The sequence below is a fragment of the Cyanistes caeruleus genome, chromosome 8, assembly GCF_971803275.1.
Source record: "Cyanistes caeruleus chromosome 8, bCyaCae1.hap1.1, whole genome shotgun sequence".
Classification (NCBI taxonomy): domain Eukaryota; kingdom Metazoa; phylum Chordata; class Aves; order Passeriformes; family Paridae; genus Cyanistes; species Cyanistes caeruleus.
Genome location: NC_141708.1, coordinates 31,669,106 through 31,685,688, shown reverse-complemented (window position 1 = coordinate 31,685,688; position 16,583 = coordinate 31,669,106). Strand labels below are relative to the sequence as shown.

Sequence of the window (16,583 nt, the reverse complement as noted above, 5' to 3'; positions counted from 1 at the left end):
AATTCCCAGAACATCCCACAGAAATCCCACAAAAATCCCTAAATCTTCTGAAAACTCGACCAAATTCCAGAAACGCCCCATAAAATCAGCACAGTTTCCCACAAAATTCAAGAAAAAACACCACGCAATTCCCTAAATGTTTTCAAAATACCACAAAATTCCTGAAAAGCCCCACCAAATTCCAGAAACAGCCCACAAAATGTCCTCAATACCCAATGTTTTCTGCTGCACTGTTTGTCATAAACAAAATGAAGATTTAAAAAAAGCCCCACAACCTTAATAGCCAATTTGCAGAAATGAGGCAGACCCAGCAATCTTGAAGCAGTCATTGCTTCAGTCTTTCTATAACTCTGAAGACAACTAAATGAACACAGAAATCAGAGCTCTCACACACCCTACAGCCAACAGCTCCCAAAATTATTAAAACCCTTATTGATTCAGTTTATTGCAGATGCTGTCCTGAAGCAGAAAAGGTGATTCTGCACTTCCTTAGTCCTTTTCCCTTGGACTGAGGTTTGGTTTGGCCTTGTGTGGTCCTGCTGAAGAGCAACAGAGAGCAGTGACAAGGCTTCCTTCACCCTGGGATTATAAAATCTTGTTGTTTGGGCAGAGACAAATCCCTCCCTGGCTACAGCCTCCTGACAGCTACAGGGGCCAGGACCAGGTGTCCCCTGAGTCTCACTGAGTACTTGGTTTATGCAAAACATTGGGGCTCATTCCATTTGCTGAGAAGAAGAGCCAAAGATGACACACCTTGGGCACCGTCCCCTCCTCACCCCAAAGTGCCCCCCAGGACGGCCTGTGGCTCATCAAGTAACATTTCTGCAATCAGGCATTGCCAAAAGTGTTTCTAACAACACATTCCATCACTTCTTGTCACTTTTTATTCAGTGCAAGCATGGAAATGTCTGAGATAGACAATGGAAAGCAATACATAAAATCCAAGACAAGCGATCATAAATGGCCCTGCTGGGAAAGCAGATCCCACGGAATTGGATGGAGGTGGAAGGTCACTCCTAACACATTAAATACAACAGCCAAAGCAGATCCTGATGTCACCCTGATACTGAGATGGAAAAGTCACCTGCTTAAAATCATTGAAAAGGAAAAGAAGGAGCAGGAGGACAGGTGGGTAGGTGTGTTGGTAACTCTGTTAAACACAGTTTAAAAAACCCCAAAACGCAGTAGTTATTAACCAGATATTTGAGGAGGCACAGCCACAGCTCTCTGCAGAACATTTACAAAGTGCTTGACAAATGGAAAGCTGGATCTTTTTCAGCAAGTGCCGTGGGTGCTGTGCACCCAGACCTGGAGCACCAGGGCCATCCATCTGCCTCAGGAGTCCTGCTTTCATCCTTGGAGTGTGCATCCTTCCATCCTCCAGTGTGCACCGGCACTTCAGATTGAGGTAAGGACAGCACTGAATAGGGGAAAAAGAGCAGGAGCTATTCCCTCCATTGAATATTGATTGGCACCACCACGTGACACATTCACTTGAAGACGAGCACAAAGGGATTACAACACAATTGTCCCTGTACAGAACAGAAACCAAGCTTCTCCTGCTGCTCTGGCCGGTCCCTAAACACAAGAAGGAGCTGTAGGTTTTCTCCATCGCTGCTGGTGCAGCTGAAGCCTTAAGTTCCTTAAGCCTTTCCTGTTTCCCTGAGTTGTCTCTCATTTCCATCACCTCAAAATGGGCATCTGTGGCACTATGAGAAAGGGCAGCATTTTCCTTGGGAAACAGCCGGAAAAGAACCAGAGCAGGTGTCCCAGACTGGGGGCTGCCCCTTCCAGGGGATTGTGTGTCAGCTCTGTTAGAATTGCTAATTATTTAGGCACCTAATTGGCTCTGAGGAGTGGATTGGGGAGAGATGGAAATGCAAGCCCTGGGCTGAAGGCCGTGCCCGAGGTGTGCCCAGCTCCCTGCACACCTTTACCCCCAGGTGCAGACCGGCTCCAGACGCTGCACATGGAAGGCAAGGAGAGCTGGGAGCCGAGAGAGGAGCGGTTTCTCCTGGAACACCGGGAGCCCTTCCATGGCAGCAGCTCATTCCCAGCCCCTGCCCCACTCTCTGCTCCCAAAGGTCACCGGGAACTCGCCCAAGGCCCGGGGGGCTCGGCAGGGCTTTCCCACCTGGGCCGAGTGCCACAGGAGGGGCCCCTGCAGGATTTCTGTCTCGGTCGGGTTCCAGCAGCTCAGACTGGCTCCTGCATCCAGCAGGGATTGGGTGGGGATTTGGTTGGGGCTTTTTGTTTGCTGGTTTGGCTTTTAGTTATTTAGAGAGTGCTTTGAGGGTCAGTTTTGCTGCTTCATCAGCTTTACCCCCTGCCCAGCTGCCTGTTGTGTGCATGGAAGGGTTCAATCTGCATTTCGCTTCTTCTGCACCCCTACTTTATTATTTTAGGCTCTTTATTTTCATTTTTCTCTTTTCCTTTTGACTGTTTTTTCCCCCTTTCATTCCCCCTTTTTTAATATTTATTTTCTGCTGTGGGTTTTTCCCCCCCCCCCTTCGCTCACGTGACCTCGGTGCTTTCCTGTCTTTTTGTAAATTTTTCTTTTTTCTGGTTTTTTTTTTTTTTCTTTTTTTTTTTTTAATCTTCTCCTGATCAGAAGCCCCTGGGGCAGCTGCACAGCCGGGGCCACTCCTGGCTGTCAGAGAAGCCGGGAGCTGACTGCTCTACGGGATTTGTTTGCTCCCAGGTCTGCGGCTCGGGGCTCTCTCTCATCGTGTTTTATCAAATAAAGTTCGTGTGGCATTCCTGGCTTTGACGATGGTGTTTTATTGGGATGTGCCAAGCCCGGATTCCCCGGGAAGCAGCAGGACGGGTTTCCCTGTGCCTAAGGACAGCCCCGGAGCCGCGCAGTGCAGAGAGAAGCCGATCCTAAGCCACTGCTGATGATCATAACCGAGTTGAAATTAGAAGAAATGAGAAGTCCCAGCTGAAACCGATACAGAAGCAAGTTTTGATTGGTTTTCAGAGCCTCCTGCTTCATACGCTTTGCCTCAGGAGCCAGGGAAATGGCTCCGATTCCCCTCCCGATGCTGCTGCTGGTGCGGAGCTGCCGGCCGGGCTTCAGGGCTGCTGCGGCTCCCAGAGACAGCCGGCGCTGCCTTCGGGGGCTCGGAGCTGAGCCCCGCTCCTGCAGCTGTGGCTCACACAGACCCTTGGCTGTGTTTGGGGAGCTCAGAACCAGACTCACCCCATCACTTTGGGGCTTCACAGAAGGCGGCGAGTGCCGCGTTTGAGGGGCTCAAAATTCAGGCTCAGAGCTTAAAAGCAGAGACCGAATCCTGCGTTTTGGACTCTGACAGCAGCGGGCTCACGTCCGGCCTGGATTTGGGCTTCAGGCACAGAGACTGAGCCCTGGTTTCGGGGTTTCGGTCCGAGCGAGCGAGTCCAGGCTCCAGAGCCCGAGTGCCGCCGATTGACTCTCAAAGCCAGGCTGCGCTGGCCAAGTGCAGACAGCGATGAACCGAGCTGAGATTTGGGGACGTGAAAGCCCGGTCCCTCAGAGCGAGCATCCGGGCTCACAGAGAGCAAGTTGTGCATTTTAGGGGCTCGAGGCAGAGACCGAGTCCCGCCTTCTGGGGATTTGGCTTCACAGAGCTTCGCGTTCGGGGGGCTTGAAGTAAATCCCAGCCGCGGTGCTTCGGTGTTCAGAGCGGGCTCGTTCGGGCAGCGTCAGTCGCAGCCTCTCAGCTCTAAGGGCCGCCTTTGGCCCCGCGGAGAGCTCAGAGCCGGCGACTCGGAGCTGCCTCTGGGGCCGGCGGCGGAGCCGCGTTTGGGGCTCGGAGCGGAGCCCGAACCCCGCGTTGGGGGCCACGGGCAGAGCCCGGCCCGGCGCGTCGGGCTCCGCTCGGGGCCCCGGGGGCCGCCTCGGCACCGGCAGAGCCCCGGCTCCCCGCGGCCGGAGCGGGACCGTGCCCGGGGCCCCGAGCGGCCGGAGCGGGACCCGGGCGCGAACCTCCGGCTCCCGGCCCGGCCCCGCCGCAGCGCCCCGGGCTCGGAGCGGCCCCGCCGAGAGCGCCCGGGCCGGGCCGGGGCCCGCACAGCGCCGAGCGGGGATCCCGAGCGAGGCCCCCGGGACAGCGGCACCCGCGGGGCGGGACAGGAACGGGACGGGATGGGCCAGGAGCGGGCCAAGAGCCGGGGCGGGGCCGGCGCAGGTGTTCGGGGTTGGGCCGGGCGGGGCCGGGCAGGTGCGCGGAGGGGAGGGACGGGGGCGGGAGGGGCTTAGGGGGGCGGACACCCCCAGCCCCTCCCACCCGGGACACCCCCCTCCGGAGAGGCCCCGCCCCCCGCCCCTCCCCGGGGCTCCTCCTCCGGAGGGGGCCCACCCTAAATCCCCCCCCTCCCCACCCGGGACCCCCTCCTAACGAGGGGGCCCTTCCCAAACCCCCCCAGCCCCCCAACCCTCGCTACCCCACCCCAGACCCCTCCTGAGGAGGGGCCCCCCTGACCCCCCAGCCCCGGCCCGGTGTGATGAAGGGAAAGCCGGAACCCCGGCAGTGTAGGGCGGTGTTGGCAGCTGCTGGGGGGACCCGCACAGCGGCTCCGGCCCCTTTTGGGCACTCAAAGCAGGGGCGCCGGCTCCGGCCCTCGGGGCTTTATTATCCGGCGCCCCGAACCTCGCGGCTTCTCTGCCAAGGGCAAACAGAGACCAAGGGGAGAAGGGGACACGGGGACACGGAGGGAAAGGGCCGAGAGACAGCGCACAAGGAGGCAGAAGGGAGCAGGAGCGGAGGGCAGCAGGGGCACAGAGTGCAGGGAGAGCGGGAAAGAGGAACAGAAGCGGGCTCGGCCTTGGGAGGGAAGCACGAGAGGGAGGTGCAGGTGGCAAAGGCCGAGCGGGAATGGGGGGCGCTCAGGCTGGGTGCCCGGGGCAAGGAGAGGGGAGGAAGGAGGGCTGGGGGTGCTCAGGAGGGGAGAAGGAGCGGGCTGAGAAGGAGGAGGAAGGAGGAGGGATACACTGGAGGGTCGGGTGTGCAAGGAGGAGGGACAGGGGAAGAGCCAGGTGCAGGGGAGGAAGAGAAGAGCAACGGGGGAGAGGAAAGGGGGGTTTGCGGGGAGGAGACGGAGATAAGCGGGAGAAAGGAAGGGAGGAAAGAAGGGTTAGAGAGAAGCAGGAGTGGGAAGCCGAGGCTCCCGCGCCTCACCTGGGCCCCGCCGGGGAGCCCGGCCCGGCCCGTGCCGGCACCTTCGAGCGCTGGGGAGCAAATGGCGGCGGGAGCGACTTCCGGGTCTTAAATCCCCCTCGGCCCCGCCCCGCGCAGCCGCCCTGGGGCCCCGCGCACCTGCCCGGCCCCGCCCGGCCCAACCCCGAGCACCTGAGCCCGGCCCCGCCCCCGCCCCGAGGCCCCGCCCCGAGCACCTGAGCCCGGCCCCGCCCCCGCCTTGAGGCCCCGCCCCCGGCCCTTCCCGCGCGGGGCCGCTCCCGGCTGCGGAAACAGGGAAATAAACAGGGAAATAGGGAAATAAACGGGAAACAGGGAAAGCTGTAGGCGGATAGAACACAAACACCCTGCGGCGCTCGGGCCCCGCCGAGAGGCCCCGCGGGTGTCCCGCTGCGGGAGGACTCGGGAGCAGCCGGAGCTCGGCCGCTGCTCTCAGCCCCGAAGGCGCCCCCTGAGCCCGGGGCCGGGCCCGGACAGCGCCGGGCCGGGACTCCGTGTTCCGAGCGCTCGCTCGCAGCATTTGGGCTCCGTCCCTGAGCCCCAAAATGCGGGATTTGGGCTCCGTGCTCACGGCCCGGGCGAGTCTCGCTTTGCACTCCCAGAACACGGGGCTCAAGTCGCTGTTCCACAGCCCTCGGCCCGGCCAGACCCAGCACTTGGTCCCTGAGCCCTCCACACCTTCACCCCCACCAAAAAACCCCACAGGATTCAAGACTCCGATTCTGAGACCAGAAAAATGCTCCATTTATTAATCTCAGCTCACAGGGCTGTGGATTTCACTGTGGACATCCCCACAGGGGCTGACAGGGAACGGAGCTCTCACACCTCTGATCCTGCCCTGAGAACTGCTTCAGACTGGCAAAAACCACACGTGGGATAAAAAGGCTGGAAGGCTCCCCTGGAGCGAAGGCACGTGTAGCCAATCCGCATTTCCTTATTATCCCAGCCATGTGCTATCCCGTTATCCCAGCCCCGCTCTGTGCTGCCGCCTCCAGCTCACTGCCTGACCCCGCCCGTGGCTCCGGCCGCTCCCGAGGCACCGGGAACACGCCCGGAGCTGCTCGGCCCTGCGGAACTGAAGGGCTGGAGATGCCCAGGCCCGAGCAGGGGATGATCCAGGGGCTCCTCCCGTGTCCGGAGCTCGGGCTGAGGCGGCTCCCCGGGGATGCCCGCGCTCCATGCGCTGCCCTGCCCTCTCTTTCGGAGGAGCAGCTCCGGTCCCGGCGCTCGGGGCGGGGCAGCAGCGCAGGGACGGCCCCCACGGGCGCTCGGGACCCGCGGGCTCGGCTCCGGCCCCGCCGGGAGGAGGAAGGAGCGGGATGGGAGTGCCCGGCTGTGCCTGGCGCTGGCAGCCGACAGGGCCGGTCCCCGCGGGAGAGAACTCGCTCTGTGTTCCCTGAGCAGCAGAGAGGGATGGCCAGAAGCTTCTGGTGTTCATTTCCCAGACTGTCCCATCCACCGATCCCAATGTGCGCGAGGCAAAACAGCCGCGGTGGCTGCAGGCTTCAAAACAAAGATAAACAACGTGGTTTTCCTTTCCCTCTTTCAGGCAATTATATGTAGGTAGGATTAATAATACCCGATGGCGTTTTCTTCTTAAAACTCTGGCCAAGACCGTGCTACTGACTGGGTCTCCAAAGCAGGAAGATGAAAGTGATAAATTAAATCCGATGCCCGACCTTTGCATATTTAGCTTTCCATTACAGAAATCCCTGGATGGATCCACCTGCTCCTCTGCTCGTATTATATTTTGTCCCACTCTAATCCCATTAGGATACCCTAAATCCAACCTGTTCTGCTCCTCACACCAAAGCCTGAGGTCACCTCTGCTCATGACATTTGCATGGCACACGTTGTTGTCACACAGATAATGGCAAAAACAATTTCATCTTGTTCTTTCCCCCGGTACAACTGGGGCAGCTGGAGCTGTGAAATGAGGTGACAGGACTCACGAGTAGTTCTCAACATGATCTAAACACGGAGCTGCTTTTATTCCAGCCTTCCCCTGTAGAAAACACACGGTGTAAAACGCCACCAAAGCAGGAATTACTGCTGGAGCTCTCTTTGCCCTTGGCACACAAGGGAAGAGCCCTTCCTGGAGTTCGAGTGTCTTATTCCCACTTTTCAGTGCTCTTGGATCAGCCTCTGTGCTAATTGAGATCTTCCTGATAGGTCCTGATCTTTCAGAAGTGGAATCAAAGCAAAGTGAGGTAGAACAGAGGTGAGCCAAAGCCCAGCCGTGTGTATGATCTTTCCAGCTGTGCACCTCCCTGGGAATTGCCTGTTCCCTGCACCACCTGACAGGAGGGCACATGGGATCCCGAGGATATTTAAAGGCTGCTGGGACAATCCAGACAAATCTTCGCCGTGTGCAAGGTAAGAACTGGAAGAGCTGCTTAGAAAGCTGCTGAGCTGAGCAGAGGTGGAAGGAGAGGAGGAAAAGGCTGGTTCCCATCCTCATTTCCGGGCAGGGATGAGGCCAAGCCTGCAGGCACGGAGCCTGCTGGAATCCCTGGCAGCAGGCACAGCCGCTCCCGGGAAGCCGCGCTCCCGTTGCACAAAGCCATCCCCGCCTGCGCAACCTGCGGTGAAAGCCACGGGATCAGAGCCGGGAGACTCAGCTCGAGCCCGGCTGCGGCTCAGCCGGGCCAGGTTCCGATTATCCGGCAGCACCGGGAGGCGCTTCCGGGCCCGAGCCCTTCCCTCGGTCCGCAATGAAAGGCGGCTGAGCGCCCGGCCCGAGCCGGCTGAGCTCAGAGGAAGGCTCTGATTGTGCCCGATTGGGATCAGGAGCCCACTCCCGCCTGGCTGAGGAGCTCCAGCTGGCTCCTGCGGCACTGAGGAACAGCTCCCCCGGCAGTCCGGGCGTGGCTCCCAAAGCTCTGCCCGAGCTGCAGCACTTCCCTTTATTCTCCAGCCGCTGCTGATGCCTGGGATGTGTCGGGAGCAACGCGGATTGTCCAGGGAGGGATGCTCCGGGCTGGCTGCCGGGCGGGTCAGGCAGATGACCTCCATCGCTAAGGAATTTCCCACATCCCAACCAGTCCAGCTGGCAGGAATGATGAACTGGAGGATTTGACAATAGAAATATTGTTCGGGCATTGTCTCACCAGGTGTGGGCACTGCAACAATCTGATCTCACGGGAACAAACAGTTCTGATTGAAGGGAAGGGCCTTGGTGTGACAGGAAGAGCTGCCTGAATCCCAGTATCCCTGGCCACCCTCACCTCAGCCCCTCCAGAGGGAGGGTTGTGGACACTTCCTCACCCCCATCAGCTCACCCAAGGCGAGGTGCTGCTCCTGGCAGCTCAAACACTGCTCTGCTTTGGTCCAAGACCTTTCAGATATTCCAGGATGAGGACTGAGAAGCCCAGGGATAAACAAAGGCCTCTTGGAAGGCAAAGCATTCATTTTGTGATTAAAAGGCAAATTAAAGAGTCTTTTTATCTTCACGGCTTCTGTTGTCTCTTGCTTGTGTGGACTTTTGCTTTCTGCCCTTGGCAAGGCTTGGCACACTCACCTTTCGGCATTGCCATCCTCTGCCTTGCCCGGGCTGCCTCTGGTTCAGCTCCCCCAGCAGCTGCTGCCTTCAGCCTGCTCTGTTCTGCCCCAGCTCGTGTCCCTTTCCCTTGGCTCCTCCCTGCTGTGCCCGGCCAGTTCCCACCTGTGAGCAGCAGGGATTCCTCGCCCTGCCCAGGGCAGCCACCAGCCCCGCACATTCCCCAGGGTCAGCCGGGCTGCTGCAAACCTTTGGTGTCCCAGAGCTCACGGATTGCTGCCAGGACAGCAGCTGGGGAGCTGGAAGCCTCTCCTGAGGATGGGGACTGATGCGCCTGGTGCCTGGAAATTCACCCAGGAATACTGGATCCAGTGCTTATGAGCAGTGCAGCCGAGGCACCCCATTTCCTGCTCGCTGAGACACCACCAGCACTGCAGCCTGGCAGTGACTTCTCGTGCTCTCCTGAGAATGCAAATGCAAAGATCGTGGCTCTTGCTTTGGAGGCTGTGATCAAGATTAATTTTCAGTAATTCGAAACAATTATTTCTCCTCATTGCTTATTTCTGTCTGCAGCTGGGACTCCAATAAGAGGAGAAAGGAGACAGTTCACTGGAGCCCCTCTCTTGCCAAACACTGAGGCTCATTCAGGTCCTGAGAGGAAACTCAGGCAGGGAGAGCTGCCCCTGCCCTGCTGGGATTGCACCCTTCATTCATGAGGGAGAGACGTCCTTGTGAAAACCGCTCCAGTTGTCTCCATGCCTTGTAGTTCCCACTACAAAATTGATTTGACCAGAACTGAGACTGCTGAGCATCACTGAGCAGCAAAGGAGACATCCAGCAATCCCCATAACCTGGCAGAAATCATTGCTGGCCATGGCCTGAGCCCTGGGGTGAGAGTCCCAATGGGAACAGCAGCTACAGCCACCCTGATATCCCCAGGAATGTGAGAAACCGCTTCTTCCCATGGCTGGGAGAATGTCTTTGTGCATCTCCAGGATCCACCCTCAGCACTCACTTGGCCTCTACACATATTCATTCCTTACACCTTCCTCACAAGGCATCCCCACCAGTTCCATCTCCTGCCTGCTGGGCAATGCTCCCCCTCCTCATTGCAAAGGGCAGAGCGAGGAACTCTGCCAGTGCCCTTCACTGAGCTCCTCTCACATCATCTCTCCCTCCTTTCATTTCCTTGCCAGCAAGGAGAAAGATTAAAAGGGGAAGAAAAGTGCGTTATGATCTCTGCAAGGCCAGAAAGTGGCCTGAAGAGACATATGAAATTTTTTCCAGGATGATGTGTCACACCACCCTGAGCTGGGCTCAGCTTTGAACAGCCTGAAGGGCAGCACTGCCAAGACCCAAGGCAATCATTTCTTTGTAGGCAGCCCAAGCCCATTTAATGTTTCACTGTTTGACCCAGGGATCTTGAGGGATTTTCTCCAACCCAAATGATTCTGTGACTGCATATTCCCAAAGTCAGAGGAATCCAGACAAACAGACATATTGTAGAGAAAGTACCTTTTCGGAGTGTTTAGGTAAATTACAATTATTTCCCCCCCAACAGATGGACTATTTTCTGCTCAGTATAAAAAATGTGTTTTCCAGCACAAAAGCTGTAATTCACCTGCCATCCTCTAGCACCCTAAACCAGAGCAGTAAGAGGCAGCCACGAGGAGCATAGAAAAACAGACAGGCACAGACTGCCCCTGCCCAGCCCAGGGACGAGTCCAGAACTGGCTCCTGAGAGAGAGCAGGAGAGTTCAGGGATAAAATCACCTGACTGTGAGGACTGGCCTGGTCTCTCCCAGGCTACACTTCCCTTCTTACTGGGAATTTACTGGGCCATGGCAGAGGATTCTGTTTAGTGACTATTGCCCCTGCCCATGAATGTCTGATGGATTGTTTGGCATTCCTGAGCTGCCTGCACCAGCAGCAGTCTGAGGTGCCACGTTCAGTGGCTTCAGGACCTCTCATTTCTCAAACTGGCCCGTGGTAACTTCAGCTGCCGACCCCAAGCTCTTCAGCTGGGGGGAAACAGGGAACCGCTGCTCCTGGAGATGTTCCTCATCGAGAGTTGTGGGCCACTTATCCTTCCTGCTCCTTATCCCAATCAACCCTGTTCTCCCTCTTGGTATCCATACCAATCTTACTATGCCAAACACTCCAGCTAAAGCTGCAGTGCCACTGTGGACATACATGGAATAAACGGAGCTTGCTCTGGGTTTTTTCCAAATACTTTAAAATTCCTTTGTCTGTTTTTCAGCTCCAGAAACAGAGATGAGAAAAACACAAAGTACCTCTCTTGGAGCTCTCTGGACAGTGAGGTCCTGTGAAACCAGTTCTGTCTGGAGGGCACCTTTGCAGATTCTGCAGTCAGGTTCATCGATGGAGTAGCGCTAAGTGACAGGAAAACCTGGCACCCCCTGGTCCCCCTGCACTCCTCAGCTATGACAGCGACGACGCTGACTCTGTTTGAGAGGAAGCTTAAGCTGAGCTTTTGACAGACTCAGGAATGCTTATGGTGAATCTCCCCAGTCTCTTCTCAAGAGCATCTCTTGGGCTCAGTTGATAAAGAGCACATTAACCTGTCCCGCCTGTCGCTCTCCTCAGCACCGACACTCGCGGTTGGCAGATGGCGCTGCCAAAGGAGCAGCTTGGACCTTTAAGGCAGGAATATGGAAGGTGGTGTCAAAATGAATCAGAGGCTCAAGGTAGATGTGATCCAGCATTTCCAAGACTGGAGAGAGGGAGTTCACTCCTAATGCCCCCCAGGAGACCCCGTTCTCTAGAAACAGCAGGGGCAAACACCAAGGAATCCCCGCTTTACTCAAATCCACTGTGGTGGGTTTAGTGTGCCTGCAAGGAGAGGAGAACAATAAAACAACGAGTGGTGCAGACAGAGCCCACTCCACTGGCAAAGGGACCTGAGCTTCTGCAGCTCTGTGACCTCAGCCTTGGAAGATTCCAGCCTTGGCACTGAGGATTGCTGTGCCTTACTGAGTTTGTAAGGTGAGTTACAAGAGCTGACACGGAAAAGCTCTGCTTGCTGCGGACAGCACCGAGCTCAACACACCTCAGGTTCTGTGGATAGAATCTGTTTCTCCTGGAGCTGCAAGATTGAATCTCTCATTTTATACATGAAACAGCACTTGCTATTACCTCATTATGTGGTGCTTGGTAAAGGCATGGGTTTGAAAATTCTCTTACAGAGTATTTCTAGAAAAGGATCTATGAGTGACTGAAATGCTAGTGGTTTTTATTTCATATCATAACCCATCATGATGAAATGGAATGATGAAAGGCCTGGCTTTGTCTATCTGACTAATTGCACCCATCTTCCAAATCTGCTGAACGATCATTTATTGTTTCCTACTTTGGATGATCAAGCATTTTATCGATAAAGCTCATACAGCAATGGTTCAGAATCATAGAGAAATTCAGTGTCAAATCTGGAAATTGAATAGGTGTCCCACAAACAGCAATCACAGCCAAACCATGCCCCCAGGACAATCCTCTACCCAGGAATAAAATAGGAGCCCCAGTCCTGGAGAGGGTCAGCCCTCAGCCCAGGACTAGCTGTGAATTCCTGTAATGGAACACAAAACCACAGGGACTGATTTTCACCTCCACCCAAATTCACAGCTCTTGCGAAAGCCTGAGCTACTGACAAATAATTTCAACTTCTGGCACTGATTATGCTTCTTAGCATAATATGCTTCATAGAACACTGGATCACAAAAGTGCACAACCACCCCCATTTCTCTGTCTGCTGCCCCTGCTCTGACACTGGGCCAGGAGACCCAGGATGGAGTTTTCTGAGCAGGAAAGGCCCATCAACCAGAGGATGTCCCTGCATCCCGAGAGAGTCAGAGTGCTGAGATGGAGATCATCACTGCACCATCGTGGCACTTCTTTAGAGACAGGTCACCTTTGCCTGCTCCAACTGCGTGGGTCACAGCACCACTCCTACTTGCTCCAAACCTGGCAGCAGAGCTCACAACAGCTGGAAGAGAAACCTGCCCCTTCCCTGCCTACCTGGATTCCTCCCATCAAGTGCTGCAACAGCAGGGTCCTAGGCCCACGCTTTCTGAACCTTTGCTAAGCGCAGCTTTTTCAAAAATAAATTAGAACACAGCATTATTCTCCTTCCAAATCTGTAGCTACAAAATGTTTCTGCTGTAGGAAGCAGCGGCACCAAACACAAACACTGACCCAGCAGCCCCTGGAGGTAAGTGACGGCAGCAGGAAGGAAAAGGAGCACCAAGAGTTTGTAAGGACAATCATGGCAAAGTTTCACCTTTAACACGTCTGCCCTCGCCTGTGCCACGTTACCGGATACATCCCTGCTCCCGGAGGCGCAGGGAAGGATCAGCGGGAGCGGCCGGAGCTCCCGGCAGTGCCAGGATTGCCCTGGGCAGAGGGCAGAGAGCCGTGCCCGGGCTGTCCCCACGCTGTTCACCCGCTGCTCCCGGGCCTGCCCGCAGCGAAGCCGACCGTGCTGAGCCACAAATGAAACAAAACCCGAGCGCTCGGATTGCTCCCTGTCCTGCCAGAGCCCCTTCTGCTCTTTGCCACAAGGCAAGGCCCCAAGCCACCCCTTTCTGTTCACCTCTCCATCACTCGGTAAAAAAAAAGAACATTTATGTTTGCAGCTTTCAAATAAGTTTCCTTCTTCAAGGGATTTCTTCAGATCTGGCACAAACCCCCTCAATAGAATAAATAATTCTAATTGGCTTCCTAACAGAGGATTTTGCTGGACCTTTCCCAATAAATCCAAACAGTTTCAGCACAAGATGTGCATGGTCATTTTTCTTTTCTATCCCTTGCTTCATGACTCAACTCTTCACTTTATTGTACTCAATTTTATAGTTCAGATTTTAAGCTGAAGAAAAATCCTTCTCTCTGAAGAAGATTTTCTCATCAATTGAGCCATATATATTTTTAATAGGGATATCAAACCCAGCCTGATGGAACAAACACCTTGAGACACCTTCTGGACATGAATGTCTCTTTAAAAATATTAAAGCTCTAAGGGTTGAATTCTTTGCAGGTTTAACTGAACTGAAAGAATAAGAGACTTTGCAATGGGATGAAATGATGACTCAGGTCTCTAGGACATAATCAGGTTTATAGGATCTCTCCAGCAGCCCCCATCCATAGGGCTTTGCACTCCTGTTCTCCCATTTAACAGAGGAAATAGGTACACTTAAAAAGGGTTACCAAAACCCTTTTACCTTTAACCTATTAACAAAAGCTAAACGAGATACTTGGGAAAATCCTAATGCAAAGAAACATTCTGAGTGCGGCATTTTCTTATTGAATAAGCTCTTATTTTCTTAGCCAGATTCCTGTGGTGGAATCTGGCCTTGAACAGAGATTTTTAACACCAATATTGTGGAATGGGACGAGAGGACCTTTGTTTCCAGCTGCCTGTGCTGGTTTCTGTTCACCCTAGACTGACACCAAATAAACACGGTGCTGGGTTTCCATATAAATTATTGTAGTAGAAAGGTACCTGTTATTCCTTCAGAAAGAGCTCCCTACAACAACACAAAATTTCTTCCCAAGCCAAGGGAAGTTTATTTCCCTCTGTAATTTTACTGTGTGTGTGTGTGTGTGCGCTAGGTGGAAAGAGAGAACTGTGAAAAGGCTCATTTTAGCAGGGATAACAGCTCACAGAAGTTATTCTGAGGCCTGGGCCGGAATGAATCACATTCCCACGTGTGTGTGCTGCCTGGCAGCAATCAATGCTTCCTCTTAGCAAGGGCACTCCGGGGGATGGAGAAATCAGAGCTGTGAAAAACCCAGCAAATCCTGCCTGACAGCTTCTCCAGGCAAACCGCCCTGCCGGGGCACCGGGAGCACGCTGGGATGTCGGGCCCATTCCACAGGGGCTCCTTTGGGATCCCTGCGCATCCCAAAGCCCCATAACCCACTGCCCACCCCGGCCCCCAGTGCACTGACCTGGCTGGGAAGCTGTGAAGCAGGGGAGATGCTGATGGCAGAGGGCTGGGAAGCAGGGGAGATGCTGGGATGGCAGAGCTGGGAAGCAGTGAAAATATTGCAGTTCTGTAATTCAGGAAGAAGCACATGTTCCAAAGGAAATCCATCCAAAGCAGATTATACAGCATAGATTTGTTATCCATTTGAAGTTATTAACTGGAAGACAAAGAAAGATTTCTTTGGTAGCCTCACAGGTTTATCTTCATCATTTATAATAGGACAGTTACTCTGCTTTAAATATAAGTGGTTTCTTTCCCCCAACAGTCTCATCTACCTCCTCACCAAGCTGATACAGAATAGAGGAGCACAGATCGTGTGAGGAACAGATTTGGAATTACATAAATGGACTTACCATGTGGCTACAGCTGATATTTCCAGCTCTGTGGCCTAAGAGCATCCATCCAATGTCCTGCCAGTCCAGCACTTCCTGATGGTATTTGCAGCCACTGCTTCCACAGAAGTCAGAACAACGCACTTCTCCTTTGAGGTCATCTGGCTGCTGCAAGTGCAACAATGGAGCCACCAAGTTCCAGTTGCAAGGTCAGCATTACAAATTTAAAACCTTCCTGGTACAAAAGGTAAAGGCTCTCCAATCCTGCTGGAAACAAGAGCTTTGAAGAAACCTAACTCTTCCAACTTCAGCTTGCTTCCAACTTGAACGGTATCAGCTTTTTTAGATAATAAAGGATTGTCTGTAGATTACTGTGGATTAAAATTAGAACTGCAGACCTGACTATTAGTGAGGAAGGTGATGGTCCTTCTTCTCCATCCCTGGAATCACCATCATGCACTGTCTCGACTATCTCCAAGAGGTATTTTTTTTTTCAACGTGGATAAACAGTTTTAGGAAGTTTGGAACAGGGAGAATGGCTGCCTTCCATACAAATCAAACAGGTTCCATTTCCAAGTGATTACAATTGTATCAAAGTCTTCAGACCCAAATAGGTGTAGCCTCTGTGAAATACAGAAGCCCTTATGAAAGGCTCACTCAGAAGGTGTGAATAGAATAAAAAAGAAATTCATTATATAAAAATGAAGAAGGAAAAAACCTTCATTCCCAGCACTGCAGAATTCCACCTGAGTAAAATCTCACTCACTTTACAATGAAAGGAAAATATTTGAGTGGTGGTGGCAGGGACAAGGCGAGGATATACAGTGCCAGGGAGGATTCTGCACTTAGAGATGCTGAGTATCCAGCCAACAGACAGAAATTCAATTGCCAAGGCATTTGAATGAAGTCAATTAAGTCACATCACCTTTTCTATTTCAGTGTTTCCATCTGACAAGAAAGCAAAGGCGGGCAGCAGAAAGCAGGTGAGCTGCTGCACTCAGGGGTAGGGATCAAATGAACTATGCTGGTTCCATATGCACTATGGGAAAAGCAGACAGAAGAGAGGAAGAGCTCTAAAATTAAGATGGAATTTTAACCTCTTCCTTCTCTGTTGACACTGACTGTAGGCATGTCTAACAGCTTTTCAGACAATTGTGTTTGATTTTGTTCCACAAACCTTACCTAGATCCACATTCATTAGCTGACTCTCTGCTGCCATCAAAATTGAGGGAAGGAACACCTTTTAGCACGGCTTAGAAACAGAGGAGATCAAACTAAACTCTGCAGCTCCAATGAGCGAAGGAATTATGTCCTATCCACCTTCATGAAGCCGCAAAGACCAAAATCTCTTGAGAGCGTGCCATTTCCTTTCAGCCTTGTGCACTGAGCCTTCAGCTCATCACGGATCAAAAGATGCTGCACTAAATTACAAGAAAAATGACTGCATTCTGTTTAGTTGCAATCCTGGTAGTCATAACAAATCTTGTGTGCATCAGATGGCCTCCAGAAAAATCACATGCAACAGCAACACCATCCTCAGATGCTCTCCCAGTACCTTACCTAATCTTTGCTCCGT

General features: G+C 53.7%; 2 long non-coding RNA genes across 2 annotated transcripts; one reads left to right on the top strand and one right to left on the bottom strand.

Annotated features, from left to right (window-relative positions):
- Positions 1 to 821: 821 nt before the first annotated feature.
- Positions 822 to 2,757, top strand: LOC147651973 (uncharacterized). The gene is made up of 2 exons (XR_015290070.1): positions 822 to 1,408; positions 1,944 to 2,757. It is a non-coding gene; the product is annotated as an uncharacterized LOC147651973 (long non-coding RNA).
- A 4,375-nt stretch (positions 2,758 to 7,132) lies between these two features.
- LOC147651972 (uncharacterized) lies at positions 7,133 to 11,586 on the bottom strand. Its single transcript, XR_015290046.1, has 2 exons — positions 10,971 to 11,586; positions 7,133 to 9,138 (listed from the first exon to the last, which is right to left on the bottom strand). It is a non-coding gene; the product is annotated as an uncharacterized LOC147651972 (long non-coding RNA).
- Between the last annotated feature and the right edge of the window lie 4,997 nt (positions 11,587 to 16,583).